This window comes from Oncorhynchus masou, chromosome 5 (assembly GCF_036934945.1).
Source record: "Oncorhynchus masou masou isolate Uvic2021 chromosome 5, UVic_Omas_1.1, whole genome shotgun sequence".
NCBI classification, from domain to species: domain Eukaryota; kingdom Metazoa; phylum Chordata; class Actinopteri; order Salmoniformes; family Salmonidae; genus Oncorhynchus; species Oncorhynchus masou.
In genome coordinates this window covers 1,223,113-1,245,814 of record NC_088216.1, presented here as the reverse complement: position 1 = coordinate 1,245,814, position 22,702 = coordinate 1,223,113, and the positions used below count along the sequence as shown (strand labels likewise).

Below are 22,702 nucleotides of genomic sequence, written 5' to 3'. Positions count from 1 at the left end.
CACTATTAAAGAAATAAAGAAAAACCTGGATTGAGAAGGTGTATCCAAACTTTTGACTGGTACTGTATGTTGGGTTGGTAGAATGTGGAAAAAACCCACCTCATTGGTTAATATTCACTGTAGTAGAAACATCTGTTGGGCTGGTAGAATGTGGAAAAACCCACCTCATTGGTTAATATTCCCTGTAGTAGAAACATCTGTTGGGCTGGTAGAATGTGGAACAACCCACCTCATTGGTTAATATTCCCTGTAGTAGAAACATCTGTTGGGCTGGTAGAATGTGGAACAACCCACCTCATTGGTTAATATTCCCTGTAGTAGAAACATCTGTTGGGCTGGTAGAATGTGGAAAAACCCACCTCATTGGTTAATATTCCTGGTAGAATGTGGAACGACCCACCTCATTGGTTAATATTCCCTGTAGTAGAAACATCTGTTGGGCTGGTAGAATGTGGAAAAACCCATCTCATTGGTTAATATTCCCTGTAGTAGAAACATCTGTTGGGCTGGTAGAATGTGGAACACCCACCTCATTGGTTAATATTCCCTGTAGTAGAAACATCTGTTGGGCTGGTAGAATGTGGAACAACCCACCTCATTGGTTAATATTCCCTGTAGTAGAAACATCTGTTGGGCTGGTAGAATGTGGAAAAACCCACCTCATTGGTTAATATTCCCTGTAGTAGAAACATCTGTTGGGCTGGTAGAATGTGGAACGACCCACCTCATTGGTTAATATTCCCTGTAGTAGAAACATCTGTTGGGCTGGTAGAATGTGGAACGACCCATCTCATTGGTTAATATTCCCTGTAGTAGAAACATCTGTTGGGTTGGTAGAATGTGGAACGACCCATCTCATTGGTTAGTTTTCCCTGGGTAATGAGTAATGCAGTTTAAAGGCAGTGGTCCATTTTGAACCCACAACTCCCTCCCTGTTTTTCAACTAGTCGCTCAGTACAGCACCGTTAATATTTAATTGAACGTTCTAGTTCTTTTCCGTACTGGTCACAGCTCAGTACTGTTACACCGTGTAGAAGCAGTTTGGACCTACTCAGCACAGTTACACCGTGTAGGAGCAGTTTGGACCTACTCAGTACTGTTACACCGTGTAGGAGCAGTTTGGACCTACTCAGTACTGTTACACCGTGTGGAGCAGTTTGGACGTACTCAGTACTGTTACACCGTGTAGGAGCAGTTTGGACCTACTCAGTACTGTTACACCGTGTAGGAGCAGTTTGGACCTACTCAGTACTGTTACACCGTGTCGGAGCAGTTTGGACCTACTCAGTACTCTTACACCGTGTAGGAGCAGTTTGGACCTACTCAGTACTGTTACACCGTGTCGGAGCAGTTTGGACCTACTCAGTACTGTTACACCGTGTAGGAGCAGTTTGGACCTACTCAGTACTGTTACACCGTGTAGGAGCAGTTTGGACGTACTCAGTACTGTTACACCGTGTAGGAGCAGTTTGGACCTACTCAGTACTGTTACACCGTGTAGGAGCAGTTTGGACCTACTCAGTACTGTTACACCGTGTTGTTTGGACCTACTCAGTACTGGTACACCGTGTAGGAGCAGTTTGGACCTACTCAGTACTGTTACACCGTGTAGGAGCAGTTTGGACCTAGCTACCTCATTGGGATATTATCTGTTTGTTTGATTTTCTAAATGTGCAGGAGTAAATTGTTTTAAATTCTCACTCATTAAAGATATTCGCTAATCGACACATGCTCTTCTTTATACGTCTCAATATAGTAATATTATATAAATAAATAAAAATAAATAAATAAAACATCTAATTAAGTGTCTCAAAATAAAATAAAAATGTCCCTTGACTGTTACCCTCCCAGCCACCTGGTGGCGATGTGACTGTTTCAGTCAATGCTGCCGGTGTGACGTATTATCTAATGGACGGGACGCTTCTTCAAACAACGGCAGCGAGTTATTCACCTCGGTAGCTTTCTAGCCAACATAGCAGATCTTTAAATGCTTTCGTTGTATATTAGCCACTGTGTTTTAAACACAGTTGTCGTATCTACTAGCTAGTTACACCATTTCATTAAATATCTACGTTGTTTTTAGTCAGCTAGCTAGCTGGGTAAATTAGCAGTGCTAGTCTTGTCACTAATGCTAACTAGCTAACATCCCAACCATGAGCTCACTAAACGACTCCCCACCTTCTGAAGAGGAGAAATGCTGGACGGAGAAAGAAACTCTGGGGCTGAACATTGTCGTGAAAGAGGAGAAGGAAGAAGAGGATGTCACAGTAAAACAAGAAACAGAGGATGAGGCTGTTACAGTGAAAGAAGAAGAGAAAGAAGTTAAATTGACAGAAGATGAAGACGCGTTCAGAGTGAAAGAGGAGGATGTTACAGTAAAAGAAGAGGAGGAAGAGAAAGAGGAGATGACTGTCACAGTGAAAGAAGAAGAGGAAGACATTTTTGGAATGAAGGAAGTGGGGGAGATTACTGTCACATTGGAAGAAGAGGAGACAGGAGATCTGATTAACAACAGTGAGTAATATCTTTGTGAAAGCTACAAATAGACGGGGCGGCCAATTAAAGCGTAAATCAATCAAATCAAATGTATTTATTAAGCCCTTTTTACATCAGCTGAGTGCTGGACAGAAACCCAGCCTAAAACCCCAAACAGCAAGCAATGCAGATGTAGAATCACGGTGGCTAGGAAAAACTCCCTAGGAAGAAACCTAGAGAGGAACCAGGCTATGAGGGGTGGCCAGTCCTCTTCTGGCTGTGCCGGGTGGAGATTATAACAGATGTTCAAATGTTCCAAAATGACCTGCAGGGTCAGATAATAATAATCACAGTGGTTGTAGAGGGTGCAACAGGTCAGCACCTCAGGAGTAAATGTCAGTTTGCTTTTCATAGCCGGTCATTCAGAGTATCTCTACCGCTCCTGCTGTCTCTAGAGAGTTGAAAACAGCAGGTCTGGGACCTGTAGCACATCCGGTGAACAGGTCAGGGTTCCAGAGCCGCAGGCAGAACAGTTGAATCTGGAGCAGCAGCACTACCAGGACAGGAAGATCACATCAGTGACACAACCCACTCAAGTGACGCACCCCTCCTAGGGACGGCATTAAAGAGCACCAGTAAGCCAGTGACTCAGCCCCTGTAATAGGGTGAGAGGCAGAGAATCCCAGTGGAAAGAGGGGAACCGGCCAGGCAGAGACAGCAAGGACGGTTCGTTGCTCCAGTGCCTTTCCGTTCACCTTCACACCCCTGGGCCAGACTACACTCAATCATATGACCCACTGAAGAGACGAGTCTTCAGTAAAGACTTAAAGGTTGAGACAGAGTCTGCATCTCTCACATTGATTGGCAGACCATTCCATAAAAATGGAGCTCCCTAGGAGAAAGCCCTGCCTCCAGCTGTTTGCGTAGACATTCTAGGGACAGTAAGGGGGCATGCGTCTTGTGACCGTAGTGTACGTGTAGGTATGTACGGCTGGACCAAATCGGAAAGATAGGTAGGAGCAAGCCCATGTAATGCTTTGTAGGTTAGCGGTAAAACCTTGAAATCAGCCCTTGCCTTAACAGGGAGGCTAGCACTGGAGTAATATGATCAAATGTTCTAGTGCTAGTCCAGATTCTAGCAGCTGTGTTTAGCATTAACTGAGGTTTATTTAGTGCTTTATACTATCATCGAACGCTATGGAACCCTATAGAACACTATGGAACGCTATAGAACCCTATAGAACACTATGGAACGCTATGGAACACTATAGACTATCATCTCTGGAAGATAAATATGTATTATTAGATTTAATTGTGCTGAGACTCACTTAAAATGTTTGCCTGACAGAAACCATTGATTTCAAAGTTTAACAAACCATACAGCTCTATTTACAAGGACCACTTTTAGTCCCCAACCGACCCCTCATGCCCCTAGGGGGGGTCGTTCGTACCCCTGGGGGGGGTCGTGCCCCACAGTTTGGGAACCACCCTGAATCCTACTGACAACTTTACAAGCGTGATTCATAAATCAGGGAGAGAGATGTTTAATTAGACAAGAATGGATTCACTTTTTCTATGATAGATAAGGACACTACAGTTAAACATTTCACATTGGATTTATTAACTACAAAAAGGTGGGATGCGTTTTTTAATTATGTTGCTGCTCTGCACAAACAAGCTGGTTAGCTAGTTAGCTGGCTTGGGCCCAACGTTAAGCCACCAGACATTCAAAGCTGCTCCTCCTTGGTTTAATTCTGTGGGCCTAATTCAGATGGTGACTGGCAGCTCACTGGTCTGTCCATGGTGACTGGCAGCTCACTGGTCTGTCCATGGTGACTGGCAGCTCACTGGTCTGTCCATAGTGACTGGCAGCTCACTGGTCTGTCCATAGTGACTGGCAGCTCACTGGTCTGTCCATAGTGACTGGCAGCTCACTGGTCTGTCCATAGTGACTGGCAGCTCACTGGTCTGTCCATAGTGACTGGCAGCTCACTGGTCTGTCCATAGTGACTGGTCTGTCCATAGTGACTATCAGCTCACTGGTCTGTCCTGGCAGCTCACTGGTCTGTCCATAGTGACTGGTTTGTCCATCTGGCAGCTCACTGGTCTGTCCATAGTGACTGGCAGCTCACTTGTCTGTCGATAGTGACTGGTCTGTCCATAGTGACTGGCAGCTCACTGGTCTGTCCATAGTGACTGATAGCTCACTGGTCTGTCCATAGTGACTGGTCTGTCCATAGTGACTGGCAGCTCACGGTCTGTCCATAGTGACTGGCAGCTCACTGGTCTGTCCATAGTGACTGGTAGCTCACTGGTCTGTCCATAGTGACTATCAGTTCACTGGTCTGTCCATAGTGACTGGTCTGTCCATAGTGACTATCAGTTCACTGGTCTGTCCATAGTGACTGGTCTGTCCATAGTGACTGGCAGCTCACGTGTCTGTCCATAGTGACTGGCAGCTCACGTGTCTGTCCATAGTGACTGGCAGCTCACGTGTCTGTCCATAGTGACTGGCAGCTCACGTGTCTGTCCATAGTGACTGGCAGCTCACGTGTCTGTCCATAGTGACTGGCAGCTCACTTGTCTGTCCATAGTGACTGGTCTGTCCATAGTGACTGGCAGCTCACTGGTCTGTCGATAGTGACTGGCAGCTCACGTGTCTGTCCATAGTGACTGGCAGCTCACGTGTCTGTCCATAGTGACTGGCAGCTCACGTGTCTGTCCATAGTGACTGGCAGCTCACTTGTCTGTCCATAGTGACTGGCAGCTCACTGGTCTGTCCATAGTGACTGGCAGCTCACTGGTCTGTCCATAGTGACTGGTAGCTCACTGGTCTGTCCATAGTGACTGGTAGCTCACTGGTCTGTCCATAGTGACTGGCAGCTCACGTGTCTGTCCATAGTGACTGGCAGCTCACTTGTCTGTCCATAGTGACTGGCAGCTCACTTGTCTGTCCATAGTGACTGGCAGCTCACTTGTCTGTCCATAGTGACTGGCAGCTCACTTGTCTGTCCATAGTGACTGGCAGCTCACTGGTCTGTCCATAGTGACTGGTCTGTCCATAGCAGCTCACTGGTCTGTCCATAGTGACTGGCAGCTCACTTGTCTGTCCATAGTGACTGGTCTGTCCATAGTGACTGGTCTATCCATAGTGACTGATAGCTCACTGGTCTGTCCATAGTGACTGGTCTGTCCATAGTGACTGGCAGCTCACTGGTCTGTCCATAGTGACTGGCAGCTCACTTGTCTGTCCATAGTGACTGGTCTGTCCATAGTGACTGGTCTATCCATAGTGACTGATAGCTCACTGGTCTGTCCATAGTGACTGGTCTGTCCATAGTGACTGGCAGCTCACTGGTCTGTCCATAGTGACTGGCAGCTCACTGGTCTGTCCATAGTGACTGGCAGCTCATTGGTCTGTCCGTAGTGACTGGCTGCTCATTGGTCTGTCCATAGTGACTGGCAGATCACTGGTCTGTCCATAGTGACTGGTAGCTCACTGGTCTGTCCATAGTGACTGGTCTGTCCATAGTGACTGGCAGCTCACTGGTCTGTCCATAGTGACTGGCAGCTCACTGGTCTGTCCATAGTGACTGACAGCTCACTGGTCTGTCCATAGTGACTGGTCTGTCCATAGTGACTGGCAGCTCACTGGTCTGTCCATAGTGACTGGTCTGTCCATAGTGACTGGCAGCTCACTGGTCTGTCCATAGTGACTGGTCTGTCCATAGTGACTGGCAGCTCACTTGTCTGTCCACAGTGACTGGTCTGTCCATAGTGACTGGCAGCTCACTGGTCTGTCCACAGTGACTGGTCTGTCCATAGTGACTGGCAGCTCACTTGTCTGTCGATAGTGACTGGTCTGTCCATAGTGACTGGCAGCTCACTGGTCTGTCCATAGTGACTGATAGCTCACTGGTCTGTCCATAGTGACTGGTCTGTCCATAGTGACTGGCAGCTCACTGGTCTGTCCATAGTGACTGGTAGCTCACTGGTCTGTCCATAGTGACTATCAGTTCACTGGTCTGTCCATAGTGACTGGTCTGTCCATAGTGACTATCAGTTCACTGGTCTGTCCATAGTGACTGGTCTGTCCATAGTGACTGGCAGCTCACGTGTCTGTCCATAGTGACTGGCAGCTCTGTCTGTCCATAGTGACTGGCAGCTCACGTGTCTGTCCATAGTGACTGGCAGCTCACGTGTCTGTCCATAGTGACTGGCAGCTCACGTGTCTGTCCATAGTGACTGGCAGCTCACTTGTCTGTCCATAGTGACTGGTCTGTCCATAGTGACTGGCAGCTCACTGGTCTGTCGATAGTGACTGGCAGCTCACGTGTCTGTCCATAGTGACTGGCAGCTCACTTGTCTGTCCATAGTGACTGGCAGCTCACTGGTCTGTCCATAGTGACTGGCAGCTCACTGGTCTGTCCATAGTGACTGGTAGCTCACTGGTCTGTCCATAGTGACTGGTAGCTCACTGGTCTGTCCATAGTGACTGGCAGCTCACGTGTCTGTCCATAGTGACTGGCAGCTCACTTGTCTGTCCATAGTGACTGGCAGCTCACTTGTCTGTCCATAGTGACTGGCAGCTCACTTGTCTGTCCATAGTGACTGGCAGCTCACTTGTCTGTCCATAGTGACTGGCAGCTCACTTGTCTGTCCATAGTGACTGGCAGCTCACTTGTCTGTCCATAGTGACTGGCAGCTCACTTGTCTGTCCATAGTGACTGGCAGCTCACTGGTGACTGGCTGTCCATAGTGACTGGTCTGTCCATAGTGACTGGCAGCTCACTGGTCTGTCCATAGTGACTGGCAGCTCACTTGTCTGTCCATAGTGACTGGTCTGTCCATAGTGACTGGTCTGTCCATAGTGACTGGCAGCTCACTTCTGTCCATAGTGACTGGTCTGTCCATAGTGACTGGTCTATCCATAGTGACTGATAGCTCACTGGTCTGTCCATAGTGACTGGTCTGTCCATAGTGACTGGCAGCTCACTGGTCTGTCCATAGTGACTGGCAGCTCACTGGTCTGTCCATAGTGACCTGCAGCTCACTGGTCTGTCCATAGTGACTGGTCTGTCCATAGTGACTGGCAGCTCACTGGTCTGTCCATAGTGACTGGCAGCTCACTGGTCTGTCCATAGTGACTGGCAGCTCACTGGTCTGTCCATAGTGACTGGCAGATCACTGGTCTGTCCATAGTGACTGGTAGCTCACTGGTCTGTCCATAGTGACTGGTCTGTCCATAGTGACTGGCAGCTCACTGGTCTGTCCATAGTGACTGGCAGCTCACTGGTCTGTCCATAGTGACTGACAGCTCACTGGTCTGTCCATAGTGACTGGTCTGTCCATAGTGACTGGCAGCTCACTGGTCTGTCCATAGTGACTGGCAGCTCACTGGTCTGTCCATAGTGACTGGTCTGTCCATAGTGACTGGCAGCTCACTTGTCTGTCCATAGTGACTGGTCTGTCCATAGTGACTGGCAGCTCACTTGTCTGTCCACAGTGACTGGTCTGTCCATAGTGACTGGCAGCTCACTGGTCTGTCCACAGTGACTGGTCTGTCCATAGTGACTGGCAGCTCACTTGTCTGTCGATAGTGACTGGTCTGTCCATAGTGACTGGCAGCTCACTGGTCTGTCCATAGTGACTGATAGCTCACTGGTCTGTCCATAGTGACTGGTCTGTCCATAGTGACTGGCAGCTCACTGGTCTGTCCATAGTGACTGGTAGCTCACTGGTCTGTCCATAGTGACTATCAGTTCACTGGTCTGTCCATAGTGACTGGTCTGTCCATAGTGACTATCAGTTCACTGGTCTGTCCATAGTGACTGGTCTGTCCATAGTGACTGGCAGCTCACGTGTCTGTCCATAGTGACTGGCAGCTCACGTGTCTGTCCATAGTGACTGGCAGCTCACGTGTCTGTCCATAGTGACTGGCAGCTCACGTGTCTGTCCATAGTGACTGGCAGCTCACGTGTCTGTCCATAGTGACTGGCAGCTCACTTGTCTGTCCATAGTGACTGGTCTGTCCATAGTGACTGGCAGCTCACTGGTCTGTCCATAGTGACTGGCAGCTCACGTGTCTGTCCATAGTGACTGGCAGCTCACGTGTCTGTCCATAGTGACTGGCAGCTCACGTGTCTGTCCATAGTGACTGGCAGCTCACTTGTCTGTCCATAGTGACTGGCAGCTCACTGGTCTGTCCATAGTGACTGGCAGCTCACTGGTCTGTCCATAGTGACTGGTAGCTCACTGGTCTGTCCATAGTGACTGGTAGCTCACTGGTCTGTCCATAGTGACTGGAAGCTCACTGGTCTGTCCATAGTGACTGGCAGCTCACTTGTCTGTCCATAGTGACTGGCAGCTCACTTGTCTGTCCATAGTGACTGGCAGCTCACTTGTCTGTCCATAGTGACTGGCAGCTCACTTGTCTGTCCATAGTGACTGGCAGCTCACTTGTCTGTCCATAGTGACTGGCAGCTCACTTGTCTGTCCATAGTGACTGGCAGCTCACTTGTCTGTCCATAGTGACTGGCAGCTCACTTGTCTGTCCATAGTGACTGGCAGCTCACTGGTCTGTCCATAGTGACTGGTCTGTCCATAGTGACTGGCAGCTCACTGGTCTGTCCATAGTGACTGGCAGCTCACTTGTCTGTCCATAGTGACTGGTCTGTCCATAGTGACTGGTCTGTCCATAGTGACTGGCAGCTCACTCGTCTGTCCATAGTGACTGGTCTGTCCATAGTGACTGGTCTATCCATAGTGACTGATAGCTCACTGGTCTGTCCATAGTGACTGGTCTGTCCATAGTGACTGGCAGCTCACTGGTCTGTCCATAGTGACTGGCAGCTCACTGGTCTGTCCATAGTGACTGGCAGCTCACTGGTCTGTCCATAGTGACTGGTCTGTCCATAGTGACTGGCAGCTCACTGGTCTGTCCATAGTGACTGGCAGCTCACTGGTCTGTCCATAGTGACTGGCAGCTCACTGGTCTGTCCATAGTGACTGGCAGATCACTGGTCTGTCCATAGTGACTGGTAGCTCACTGGTCTGTCCATAGTGACTGGTCTGTCCATAGTGACTGGCAGCTCACTGGTCTGTCCATAGTGACTGGCAGCTCACTGGTCTGTCCATAGTGACTGACAGCTCACTGGTCTGTCCATAGTGACTGGTCTGTCCATAGTGACTGGCAGCTCACTGGTCTGTCCATAGTGACTGGTCTGTCCATAGTGACTGGCAGCTCACTGGTCTGTCCATAGTGACTGGTCTGTCCATAGTGACTGGCAGCTCACTTGTCTGTCCACAGTGACTGGTCTGTCCATAGTGACTGGCAGCTCACTGGTCTGTCCACAGTGACTGGTCTGTCCATAGTGACTGGCAGCTCACTGGTCTGTCCATAGTGACTGGCAGCTCACTGGTCTGTCCATAGTGACTGGCAGCTCACTGGTCTGTCCATAGTGACTGGTCTGTCCATAGTGACTGGCAGCTCACTGGTCTGTCCATAGTGACTGGCAGCTCACTGGTCTGTCCATAGTGACTGGTCTGTCCATCGTGACTGGTCTGTCCATAGTGACTGGCAGTTCACTTGTCTGTCCATAGTGACTGGTCTGTCCATAGTGACTGGCAGCTCACTGGTCTGTCCATAGTGACTGGCAGCTCACTAGTCTGTCCATAGTCACTGGTCTGTCCATAGTGACTGGCAGCTCACTGGTTTGTCCATAGTGACTGGTCTGTCCATAGTGACTATCAGTTCACTGGTCTGTCCATAGTGACTGGTCTGTCCATAGTGACTGGCAGCTCACTGGTCTGTCCATGGTGACTGGTCTGTCCATAGTGACTGGCAGCTCACTGGTCTGTCCATAGTGACTGGTAGCTCACTGGTCTGTCCATAGTGACTGGTAGCTCACTGGTCTGTCCATAGTGACTGGCAGCTCACGTGTCTGTCCATAGTGACTGGCAGCTCACTTGTCTGTCCATAGTGACTGGCAGCTCACTTGTCTGTCCATAGTGACTGGCAGCTCACTGGTCTGTCCATAGTGACTGGCAGCTCACTGGTCTGTCCATAGTGACTGGTCTGTCCATAGTGACTGGCAGCTCACTGGTCTGTCCATAGTGACTGGCAGCTCACTTGTCTGTCCATAGTGACTGGTCTGTCCATAGTGACTGGTCTGTCCATAGTGACTGGCAGCTCACTTGTCTGTCCATAGTGACTGGTCTGTCCATAGTGACTGGTCTGTCCATAGTGACTGGCAGCTCACTGGTCTGTCCATAGTGACTGGTCTGTCCATAGTGACTGGTCTGTCCATAGTGACTGATAGCTCACTGGTCTGTCCATAGTGACTGGTCTGTCCATAGTGACTGGCAGCTCACTGGTCTGTCCATAGTGACTGGCAGCTCACTGGTCTGTCCATAGTGACTGGCAGCTCACTGGTCTGTCCATAGTGACTGGCAGCTCACTGGTCTGTCCATAGTGACTGGCAGCTCACTGGTCTGTCCATAGTGACTGGTCTGTCCATAGTGACTGTCAGCTCACTGGTCTGTCCATAGTGTCTGGTAGCTCACTGGTCTGTCCATAGTGACTGGTCTGTCCATAGTGACTGGCAGCTCACTGGTCTGTCCATAGTGACTGGCAGCTCACTGGTCTGTCCATAGTGACTGGCAGCTCACTGGTCTGTCCATAGTGACTGGCAGCTCACTGGTCTGTCCATAGTGACTGGCAGCTCACTGGTCTGTCCATAGTGACTGGTCTGTCCATAGTGACTGGCAGCTCACTGGTCTGTCCATAGTGACTGGTCTGTCCATAGTGACTGGCAGCTCACTTGTCTGTCCATAGTGACTGGTCTGTCCATAGTGACTGGCAGATCACTTGTCTGTCCACAGTGACTGGTCTGTCCATACTGACTGGCAGCTCACTGGTCTGTCCACAGTGACTGGTCTGTCCATAGTGACTGGCAGCTCACTGGTCTGTCCATAGTGACTGGTCTGTCCATAGTGACTGGTAGCTCACTGGTCTGTCCATAGTGACTGGCAGCTCACTGGTCTGTCCATAGTGACTGGCAGCTCATTGGTCTGTCCATAGTCACTGGTCTGTCCATAGTGACTGGCAGCTCACTGGTTTGTCCATAGTGACTGGTCTGTCCATAGTGACTGGTCTGTCCATAGTGACTGGCAGCTCACTGGTCTGTCCATAGTGACTGGTCTGTCCATAGTGACTATCAGTTCACTGGTCTGTCCATAGTGACTGGCAGCTCACTGGTCTGTCCATGGTGACTGGTCTGTCCATAGTGACTGGCAGCTCACTGGTCTGTCCATAGTGACTGGTCTGTCCATAGTGACTGGCAGCTCACTGGTCTGTCCATAGTGACTGGCAGCTCACTGGTCTGTCCATAGTGACTGGCAGCTCACTAGTCTGTCCATAGTCACTGGTCTGTCCATAGTGACTGGCAGCTCACTGGTTTGTCCATAGTGACTGGTCTGTCCATAGTGACTGGTCTGTCCATAGTGACTGGCAGATCACTGGTCTGTCCATAGTGACTGGTAGCTCACTGGTCTGTCCATAGTGACTGGTCTGTCCATAGTGACTGGCAGCTCACTGGTCTGTCCATAGTGACTGGTCTGTCCATAGTGACTATCAGTTCACTGGTCTGTCCATAGTGACTGGTCTGTCCATAGTGACTGGCAGCTCACTGGTCTGTCCATGGTGACTGGTCTGTCCATAGTGACTGGCAGCTCACTGGTCTGTCCATAGTGACTGGTCTGTCCATAGTGACTGGCAGCTCACTGGTCTGTCCATAGTGACTGTCAGCTCATTGGTCTGTCCATAGTGACTGGCAGCTCACTGGTCTGTCCATAGTGACTGGTCTGTCCATAGTGACTGGCAGCTCACTGGTCTGTCCATAGTGACTGGCAGTTCACTTGTCTGTCCATAGTCAATGGTCTGTCCATAGTGACTGGCAGCTCACTGGTCTGTCCATAGTGACTGATAGCTGACTGGTCTGTCCATAGTGACTGGCAGCTCACTAGTCTGTCCATAGTGACTGGTCTGTCCATAGTGACTGGCAGCTCACTGGTTTGTCCATAGTGACTGGTCTGTCCATAGTGACTGGTCTGTCCATAGTGACTGGCAGATCACTGGTCTGTCCATAGTGACTGGTAGCTCACTGGTCTGTCCATAGTGACTGGTCTGTCCATAGTGACTGGCAGCTCACTGGTCTGTCCATAGTGACTGGTCTGTCCATAGTGACTATCAGTTCACTGGTCTGTCCATAGTGACTGGTCTGTCCATAGTGACTGGCAGCTCACTGGTCTGTCCATGGTGACTGGTCTGTCCATAGTGACTGGCAGCTCACTGGTCTGTCCATAGTGACTGGTCTGTCCATAGTGACTGGCAGCTCACTGGTCTGTCCATAGTGACTGTCAGCTCATTGGTCTGTCCATAGTGACTGGCAGCTCACTGGTCTGTCCATAGTGACTGGTCTGTCCATAGTGACTGGCAGCTCACTGGTCTGTCCATAGTGACTGGCAGTTCACTTGTCTGTCAATGGTCTGTCCATAGTGACTGGCAGCTCACTGGTCTGTCCATAGTGACTGGTCTGTCCATAGTGACTGGCAGCTCACTGGTCTGTCCATAGTGACTGGTCTGTCCATAGTGACTGGCAGCTCACTGGTTTGTCCATAGTGACTGGTATGTCCATAGTGACTGGCAGCTCACTGGTCTGTCCATAGTGACTGTCAGCTCATTGGTCTGTCCATAGTGACTGGCAGCTCATTGGTCTGTCCGTAGTGACTGGCTGCTCATTGGTCTGTCCATAGTGATTGGCAGCTCACTGGTCTGTCCATAGTGACTGGCAGCTCACTGGTCTGACCATAGTGACTGGTAGCTCACTGGTCTGTCCATAGTGACTGGTAGCTCACTGGTCTGTCCATAGTGACTGGCTGCTCACTGGTCTGTCCGTAGTGACTGGTCTGTCCATAGTGACTGGTCTGTCCATAGTGACTGGCAGCTCACTGGTCTGGCCATGGTGACTGGCAGCTCACTGGTCTGTCCATAGTGACTGGCAGCTCACTGGTCAAATCAAATCAAATTTTATTTGTCACATACACATGGTTAGCAGATGTCAATGCGAGTGTAGCGAAATACTTGTGCTTCTAATTCCGACAATGCAGTAATAACCAACAAGTAATCTAACTAACTAGCTACACTGTTTGTATTCAGTCATGTTACCAGTCACCTTGCCCTGATTAAAAGCAGTGGTTCACGCTTTCAGTTTCTCGCGAATGCTGCCATCAATCCAAAGTTTCTGGTTAGGGAATGTTTTAATCGTTGCTATGGGAACGACATCTTCAACGTACGTTCTAATGAACTTGCACACCAAATCAGCGTATTCATCAATGTTGTTGTCTGACGCAATACGAAACATGTCCCAGTCCACGTGATGGAAGCAGTCTTGGAGTGTGGAATCAGCTTGGTCGGACCAGCGTTGGACAGACCTCAGCGTGGGAGCTTCTTGTTTTAGTTTCTGTCTGTAGGCAGGGATCAGCAAAATGGAGTCGTGGTCAGCTTTTCCGAAAGGAGGGCGGGGCAGGGCCTTATATGCGTCGCGGAAGTTAGAATAACAATGATTCAAGGTTTTGCCAGCCCTGGTAGCGCAATCGATATGCTGATACAATTTAGGGAGTCTTGTTTTCAGATTAGCCTTGTTAAAATCCCCAGCTACAATGAATGCAGCCTCAGGATGTATGGATTCCAGTTTGCAAAGAGTCAAATAAAGTTCGTTCAGAGCTTTATTTGACTCTTTGGTCCGTCCATAGTGACTGGCAGCTCATTGGTCTGTCCATCCATTTACTGTGCTATACTCTACTGTGCTATACTCTACTGTACTGTGCTATACTCAACTTTACTGAGCTATACTCTACTTTACTGAGCTATACTCTACTCTACTGAGCTACACTGTACTGTACTGAGCTATACTCTATTGCACTGAGCTATAATCTATTGTACTGTACTGCGCTATACTCTGCTCTACTGTGCTGAGCTATACTCTCCTCTACTGTGCTGAGCTATACTCTCCTCTACTGTGCTGAGCTATACTCTCCTCTACTGTGCTGAGCTATGCTCATCAACTCATCTCCACTGTCCCACAGCCCAGCCAGGCAATTCATAAACTAATCTCCACTGTCCCACAGCCCAGCCAGGCAATTTATAAACTAATCTCCACTGTCCCACAGCCCAGCCAGGTAATTCATCAACTAATCTCCACTGTCCCACAGCCCAGCCAGGTAATTCATAAACTAATCTCCACAGCCCAGCCAGGCAATTTATAAACTAATCTCCACTGTCCAGCCAGGCAATTCATAAACTTATCTCCACTGTCCCACAGCCCAGCCAGGCAATTCATAAACTAAACTCCACTGTCCCACAGCCCAGCCAGGCAATTCATAAACTAATCTCCACTGTCCCACAGCCCAGCCAGGCAATTCATAAACTAATCTCCACTGTCCCACAGCCCAGCCAGGCAATTCATAAACTAATCTCCACTGTCCCACAGCCCAGCCAGGCAATTCATAAACTAATCTCCACAGCCCAGCCAGGCAATTTATAAACTAATCTCCACTGTCCAGCCAGGCAATTCATAAACTAATCTCCACTGTCCCACAGCCCAGCCAGGCAATTCATAAACTAATCTCCACTGTCCCACAGCCCAGCCAGGCAATTTATAAACTAATCTCCACTGGAAAAAAGAAACTCAACATTATTACCCCATGTTTCTAGTCCAGCGTTTGGTTTGCAACAGAAGGGACTTGTTCTAAACCTTGTTATCTGACCTCTGACCTCTGCATTGTACAGACAATATGTATAGAACGTATTCAATAGAAATGTATGGAAAATATGTATTGATTCAAATGTAATCTCCCTTTCCTTTACCTGCTATATTGAAAATATAGTGGGTAATTGTTGGTTTGTTACTAGAACGGTACATAAGGGGTTAAAATGGGGCAAGAATGTTTATTTCAACATTTACTTGCTATAGTGACAGCTAGTGGTTAATTGTTGGGTTGTTACTCGAATGGTAAATAATGGGTTAACAGTCATTACCCGGGTAGTATTGTGAATAACTAATGGCTATTAACCAATCGGCATTCATGTTCCAAGTGTACTGTTTTGTAATGAAGGATCTAGTCTCGATTAAACCTCATAGGAAGAAAGTTTTATCATGTGGAGGTTTCATCCAGGTCTCTCTGTTTAACCAAATACTCTGTCTTTGGCAGGAGAGAGACCAGTCTCTCACTCTGACAGCAGTAAGAGTCCTTCAGAGGAACCAGACCCAGAGACTCCCAAACCAGTGAGACGACTCGACTGCTCCAAGTGTAACAAGAGTTTTAAGTTGTCATTGAACCTAAAAAACCATGAGAGAAAACACACAGGAGGAAAAGCTTTCCACTGCTCCCAGTGTGGAAAGAGATTTTCACGATCACAGAACCTAAAAAAACATAGTAGAATACACACAGGAGAAAAGCCTTACCACTGTTCCCATTGTGGAAAGAATTTTAGGTTGTTGGATAAGCTGAAGGAGCATGAGAGGACACACACAGGGGAGAAACCTTACCATTGCTCAGTGTGTGGAAAAAGTTTTGCCCAGTTAGCTTACCAAAAAGAGCATGAAAGGAAACACACCGAAGAAAAGCCTTTCCAATGTTCCCAGTGTGGAAAGAGATTTTCCAGATCACAGAACCTAAAAATGCATCAGAGGACACATACAAGGGAGAAAACGTATCTTTGTTCCCAGTGTGGAAAGTGTTTTACTCATTTATGGAGCCTGAACAAACATAATAGAATGCACACAGGAGAAAAACCTTACCACTGTTCCCATTGTGGACAGAGTTTTAGGTTGTTAGGTAACCTAAAAGAGCATGAAAGGAAACACACAGGAGAAAAGCCTTTACAATGTTCCCATTGTGGAAAGAGATTTACACGAGCACAGCAACTAAAATCACACGAGAGGACACACACAGGGGAGAAACCATACCACTGCTCCCAGTGTGAAAAAAGTTTTACGCAGTTAGCGAGCCTGAACACTCATAAGAAAATACACACAGGAGAAACGCCTTACCCCTGTGCCCTATGTGAAAAGAGATTTTCACGACCACAGGAACTGAAATCACACGAGAGGACACACACAGGGGAGAAACCTTACCACTGCTCCCAGTGTAAAAAGAGTTTTTCACTGTTAGGGAGCCTGAACAAACATAATAGAATACACACAGGAGAAAAGCCTTACCACTGTGCCCATTGCGGAAAGACATTTTCACGATCACAGGACCTAAAATCACATGAGAGGACACACACAGGAGAAAAGCCTTACCCCTGCCCCCATTGTGGAAAGAGATTTTCACGATCACAGGAACTAAAATCACATGAGAGGACACACACCGGGGAGAAACCTTATCATTGCTCCCTGTGTGGAAAGGATTTTTCCCATTTAGGGAGCCTGAACAAACATAAGAAGACAATGCACTCTTGAGTGAAGCCTTACCCATGTTCCCATTCCCAGGCTGTGTTCTGACTTATGTTTGACTTGTTTTATGCATTAAATCATATTGTTTATATTAAGTCTTAATCAACAATAGTTTTTCCTCTGGAGACATGATTATGTCTAAAATCAGATTATAATTTTAAAATGTTTTTTGTTTTTGTTTTGATTCTACACTTTGATAGATTGAATACATGTTAGAACCCTTAGATGTTAATGATGCGATTTAGATATTTTAAAATGTAAATTGGATGAATATTGTGTGTATTTCTTGATTCTGACCTTGAAACCTCGAGAAACGTCTGTTGTTTTGGTTTCATTTAGTTAACTTGTGTTCTAGTCTCCAAGCTAAAGATGTATGAAACTGTAGTGATTTTCTGATGACGTAGTTGTTTTGGTTTCAATTAGTTAACTTGTGTTCTAGTCTCCAAGCTAAAGGTGTGATGATGTTGTAAACATGGAAAACATTCACGACCTCATGAATGTTCCCGTCAGTGTTATTCCACCATGTTAGAGAGAACACAGGTGCTGATTGTTAAACACATTTGATCAAGGCAACATTTTTATCTGAATGAAAGTATTAATGAATATGTATTCATTTTGTTGGCCACTAGTGGATATTCACTATAAAACAATAAAAAGTCAACAGTAAATATTACAATCACAGAAGTTCCAAAAGAATAAAGACATTACAAATGTCATATTATGTCTATATTCAGTGTTGTTGTGTTGTGCAAATCGTTAAAGTACAAAAAGGAGAATATATAAACATACATATACAGTTGAAGTCGGAAGTTTAGACACTTAGGTTGAGGTCATTAAAACTCGCTTTTCAACCACTCCACAAATTTCTTGTTAACAAACTATAGTTTTGTCAAGTCGGTTAGGACATATACTTTGTGCATGACACAAGTTACAGACAGATTATTTCATTTGTAATTCACTGTATCACAATTCCAGTTGGTCAGAAGTTTATACACTAAGTTGACTGTGCCTTTAAACAGCTTGATACATTCCAGAAAATGATGTCATGGCTTTAGAAGCTTCTGATAGGCTGATTGACATCATTTGAGTCAATTGGAGGTGCACCTGTGGATGTACTTCAAGGCCTATCTTCAAACTCAATGCTTCTTTGCTTGATATCATGGGAAAATCAAACGAAATCAGCCAAGACCTCAGAAAAACATTGTAGACCTCCACATGTCTGGTTCATCCTAGGGAGCAATTTCTAAATGCGTGAAGGTACCACGTTCATCTGTATGGGACCACGCAGATGTCATACCGCTCAGGAAGGAAACTCGTTCTTTCTGTCTTCTAGAGATTAACGTACTTTGGTGCGAAAAGTGCAAATCAACATGGGGACAAAGATCTTACTTTTTGGAGAAATGTCCTCTGGTCTGATGAAACGAAAATAGAACTGTTTGGCCATAATGCCCATCGTTATGTTTGGGGGAAGGGGGGGGGGCTTGTGTTGTGTAACAGTATAATTTTAAACCGTCCCCTCGCCCATACCCAGGCGCAAACCAGGGACCCTCTGCACACATCAACAACAGTCACCCACGAAGCATCGTTACCCATCGCTCCACAAAGCCGCGGCCCTTGCAGAGCAAGGGGAACCACTACTTCAAGGTCTCAGAGCAAGTGACGTCACCGATTGAAACGCTATTTAGCGCGCACCGCTAACTAAGCTAGCCGTTTCACATCCGTTACACTTGGAAGCCGAAGAACACCATCCCAACCGTGAAGAACGGGGTGACGGCATCATGTTGTGGGGGCTTTGCTGCAGGAGGGACTGGTGCACTTCACAAAATAGATGGCGTCATGAGGAGGGGAAAGTATGTGGATATATTAAAGCAACATCTCAAGACATCAGCCAGGAAGTTAAAGCTTGGTCACAAATGGGTCTTCCAAATGGACAATGACCCCAAGTATACTTCCAAATTGGAGTGGCCATCACAAAGCCTTGACCTCAATCCTACAGAACATTTGTGGGCAGAACTGAAAATGGGTGTGCGAGCAAGGAGGCCTACAAACCTGACTCAGTTACACCAGCTCTGTCAGGAGGAATGGGCCAAAATTCACCCAACTTATTGTGGGAAGCTTGTGGAAGGGATACCCTAAACGTTTAAAGGCAATGCTACCAAATACTAATTGAGTGAATGTAAACTTCTGACCCACTGGGAATGTGATGAATGATATAAAATCTTAAATAAATAATTCTCTCTACTATTATTTTGACATTTCACATTCTTAAAATGAAGTGGTCATCCTAACTGACCTAAGACAAGACAAAGAATATTTACTAGGATAAAATGTCAGGAATTGTGAGAAACTGAGTTTAAATGAATTTGCCTAAGGTGTATGTTAACTTCTGACTTCAACTGTCCATCTATGTACTTACAGAAATGAGCTCTTCTGAGTGGGTGAATGGATGGCTGGAAGGTGGATAACACAACGTGTCAGTGAGCTCTTCTGAGTGGGTGAATGGATGGCTGGAAGGTGGACAACACAACGTGTCAGTGAGCTCTTCTGAGTGGGTGAATGGATGGCTGGAAGGTGGATAACACAACGTGTCAGTGAGCTCTTCTGAGTGGGTGAATGGATGGCTGGAAGGTGGACGACACAACGTGTCAGTGAGCTCTTCTGAGTGGGTGAATGGATGGCTGGAAGGTGGACAACACAACGTGTCAGTGAGCTCTTCTGAGTGGGTGAATGGATGGCTGGAAGGTGGACAACACAACGTGTCAGTGAGCTCTTCTGAGTGGGTGAATGGATGGCTGGAAGGTGGACAACACAACGTGTCAGTGAGCTCTTCTGAGTGGGTGAATGGATGGCTGGAAGGTGGATCACGTGTCAGTCAGAACATCAGGAGGGTTTGACAGCCTTTGACCTTTTATTTAATTGAGTTTGCTTCTTTAGTTTGTTCCCAGTTTAGAACAGAACAATAAGTTGGGTGAATTTTGGCCCATTCCTCCTGCCAGAGCTGGTGTAACTGAGTCAGGTTTGTAGGCCTCCTTGCTCGCACACACATTTTCAGTTCTGCCCACACACCACATTGGTTCGTATTCTTTGTAGTAGACACATCTGTTGGGTTGGTACTGTTACACCGTGTAGGAGCAGTTTGGACCTACTCAGTACTGTTACACCGTGTAGGAGCAGTTTGGACCTACTCAATACTGTTACACCATGTAGGAGCAGTTTGGACCTACTCAGTACCTTTACACCGTGTAGGAGCAGTTTGGACCTACTCAGTACTGTTACACCATGTAGGAGCAGTTTGGACCTCACTGCCTTATTGGGATATTATCTGTTTGTTTGATTTTCTAAATGTGCAGGAGTAAATTGTTTTAAATTCTCACTCATTAAAGATATTCGCTAATCGACACATGTTTTTCTTTATATGTCTCAATATAATAATATTATATAAATAAAGGAATGAAAAATCTAATTAAGTGTCTCAAAATAAAATAAACATTTCCCTTGACTGTTACCCTCCCACCCAGCAGGTGGCGATGTGCCTGTATCAGGCAATGCTGCTGGTGTGACGTATAATCTAATGGACGGGACGCTTCTTCAAACAACAAAAGCGTTATTCACCTCCGTAGCTTTCGAGCCAACATAGACGATACAATTGCAGATCTTTAAATGCTTTCGTTGTATATTAGCCACTGTGTTTTAAACACACTTGTCGTATCTCCTGGCTTGTTACCCAATTTAATATTTACGTTGTTGTTAGCTAGCTATCTGGGTAAATTAGCAGTAGTGCTAGTCTTGTCACTAATGCTAACTAGCTAACATCCCAACCATGAGCTCACTAATCGACTCCCCACCTTCTGAAGAGGAGAAATGCTGGACGGAGAAAGAAACTCTGGGGCTGAACATTGTCGTGAAAGAGGAGAAGGAAGAAGAGGATGTCACAGTAAAACAAGAAACAGAGAGTGAGGCTGTTACAGTGAAACAAGAAGAGAAAGAAGTTAAATTGACAGAAGATGAAGACGCGTTCAGAGTGAAAGAGGAGGATGTTACAGTAAAAGAAGAGGAGGAAGAGAAAGAGGAGATGACTGTCACAGTGAAAGAAGAAGAGGAAGACGTTTTTGGAATGAAGGAAGTGGGGGAGATTACTGTCACATTGGAGGAGGAAGAAGAAGAAGAGGAGACAGGAGATCTGATTAACAACAGTGAGTAATATCTTAAACACAGGGGTACAAACTCTGCAGTTGTTGAACCGATGTGTGGTTTTAAAGGGGCATTTACTGAAGTTCTACACTCTAATAGTTCTGTACTGTAGGAATCGTTAAAGCTACAAGGAGACGGGGGCGACCAACAAAACGTTAATGGATCAAATGCTTCCTGTTTGATTTTTCACAACATTTGTAAACATCTGAATATCTCTTTCTGTAGAGCTTTGCTTGACATCACATTAAATCAAAAATCAACTAATGTCTGACTTCAAATAATGAAGAGGACAGAATCAAGACAAGGAAGGATCATTTTGATCAGAATGAATGAATGTATACAATAATAATTTCCACAGGTTATTTAAAAACCGATGTAGTTCGTTTTGTGCCAACAGAAATAAGGGGTTAATTGTGTGCCCCATAGGGCACCCAATTGGCTCAGCGTCTCCAAGGTTAGTAGGGGAGGGTCTGCTTGGGGTCGGCTGTCATTGTAAAATAAGAATTTGTTCTTAACTGTCTTGCATAGTTTAAACAAATAATTGTTGTTGCAAATTGCTAAATGATCAATGACATCACCATCTTAAAACACTTCCACATGTTAGCTCAGTCTAAAAACACCAACATTCCCCATGTTGGAAATTATGGGAAAATGACAATTTCTGTCAAACAGTAACACTGTTTCTTTTCTTAACCTTTTTGTAACACAAGTTTCATGTTTTAAATTCCCCAAAATAAACAGATATTAAAACATTTGTACACATTTTTTGTGGTCAAAATTTGTGTTTACAAATATGTTTTTCGTGTTTTGAACAGTTATTTTGAAACATTTCATCCATTCCATGTTATTCATTCAAAAGTTGTGAGTGTCTGTGATTGGCTGAGAAATTAGCATTTGGGCTAATCTGACGACCTAAAATAGCCACTTATAAGGAACGCTGTGGTCTCTGGAACTCAACTGTGTTATAGACAATGGAACACTGGACTCTGGAACTCAACTCCGTTATAGACAATGGAACACTGGACTCTGGAACTCAACTCTGTTATAGACAATGGAACGTTGTGGACGCTGGAACTCAACTCCGTTATAGACAATGGAACGCTGTGGACTCTGGAACTCAACTCTGTTATAGACAATGGAACGCTGTGGACTCTGGAACTCAACTCTGTTATAGACAATGGAACGCTGTGGACTCTGGAAACTCAACTCTGTTATAGACAATGGAACGCTGTGGACTGGAACTGGAACTCAACTCCGTTATAGACAATGGAACGCTGTGGACTCTGGAACTCAACTCTGTTATAGACAATGGAACACTGTGGACTCTGGAACTCAACTCTGTTATAGACAATGGAACATTGGACTCTGGAACTCAACTCCGTTATAGACAATGGAACGCTGTGGACTCTGGAACTCAACTCCGTTATAGACAATGGAACGCTGTGGACTCTGGAACTCAACTCCGTTATAGACAATGGAACACTGTGGACTCTGGAACTCAACTCTGTTATAGACAA

General features: G+C 46.5%; 1 pseudogene; it reads left to right on the top strand.

The window, feature by feature from the left end:
- The first annotated feature begins 1,916 nt into the window (after positions 1-1,916).
- On the top strand, positions 1,917-17,691 carry LOC135530596 (zinc finger protein OZF-like; annotated as a pseudogene).
- The last annotated feature ends 5,011 nt before the right edge of the window (positions 17,692-22,702 follow it).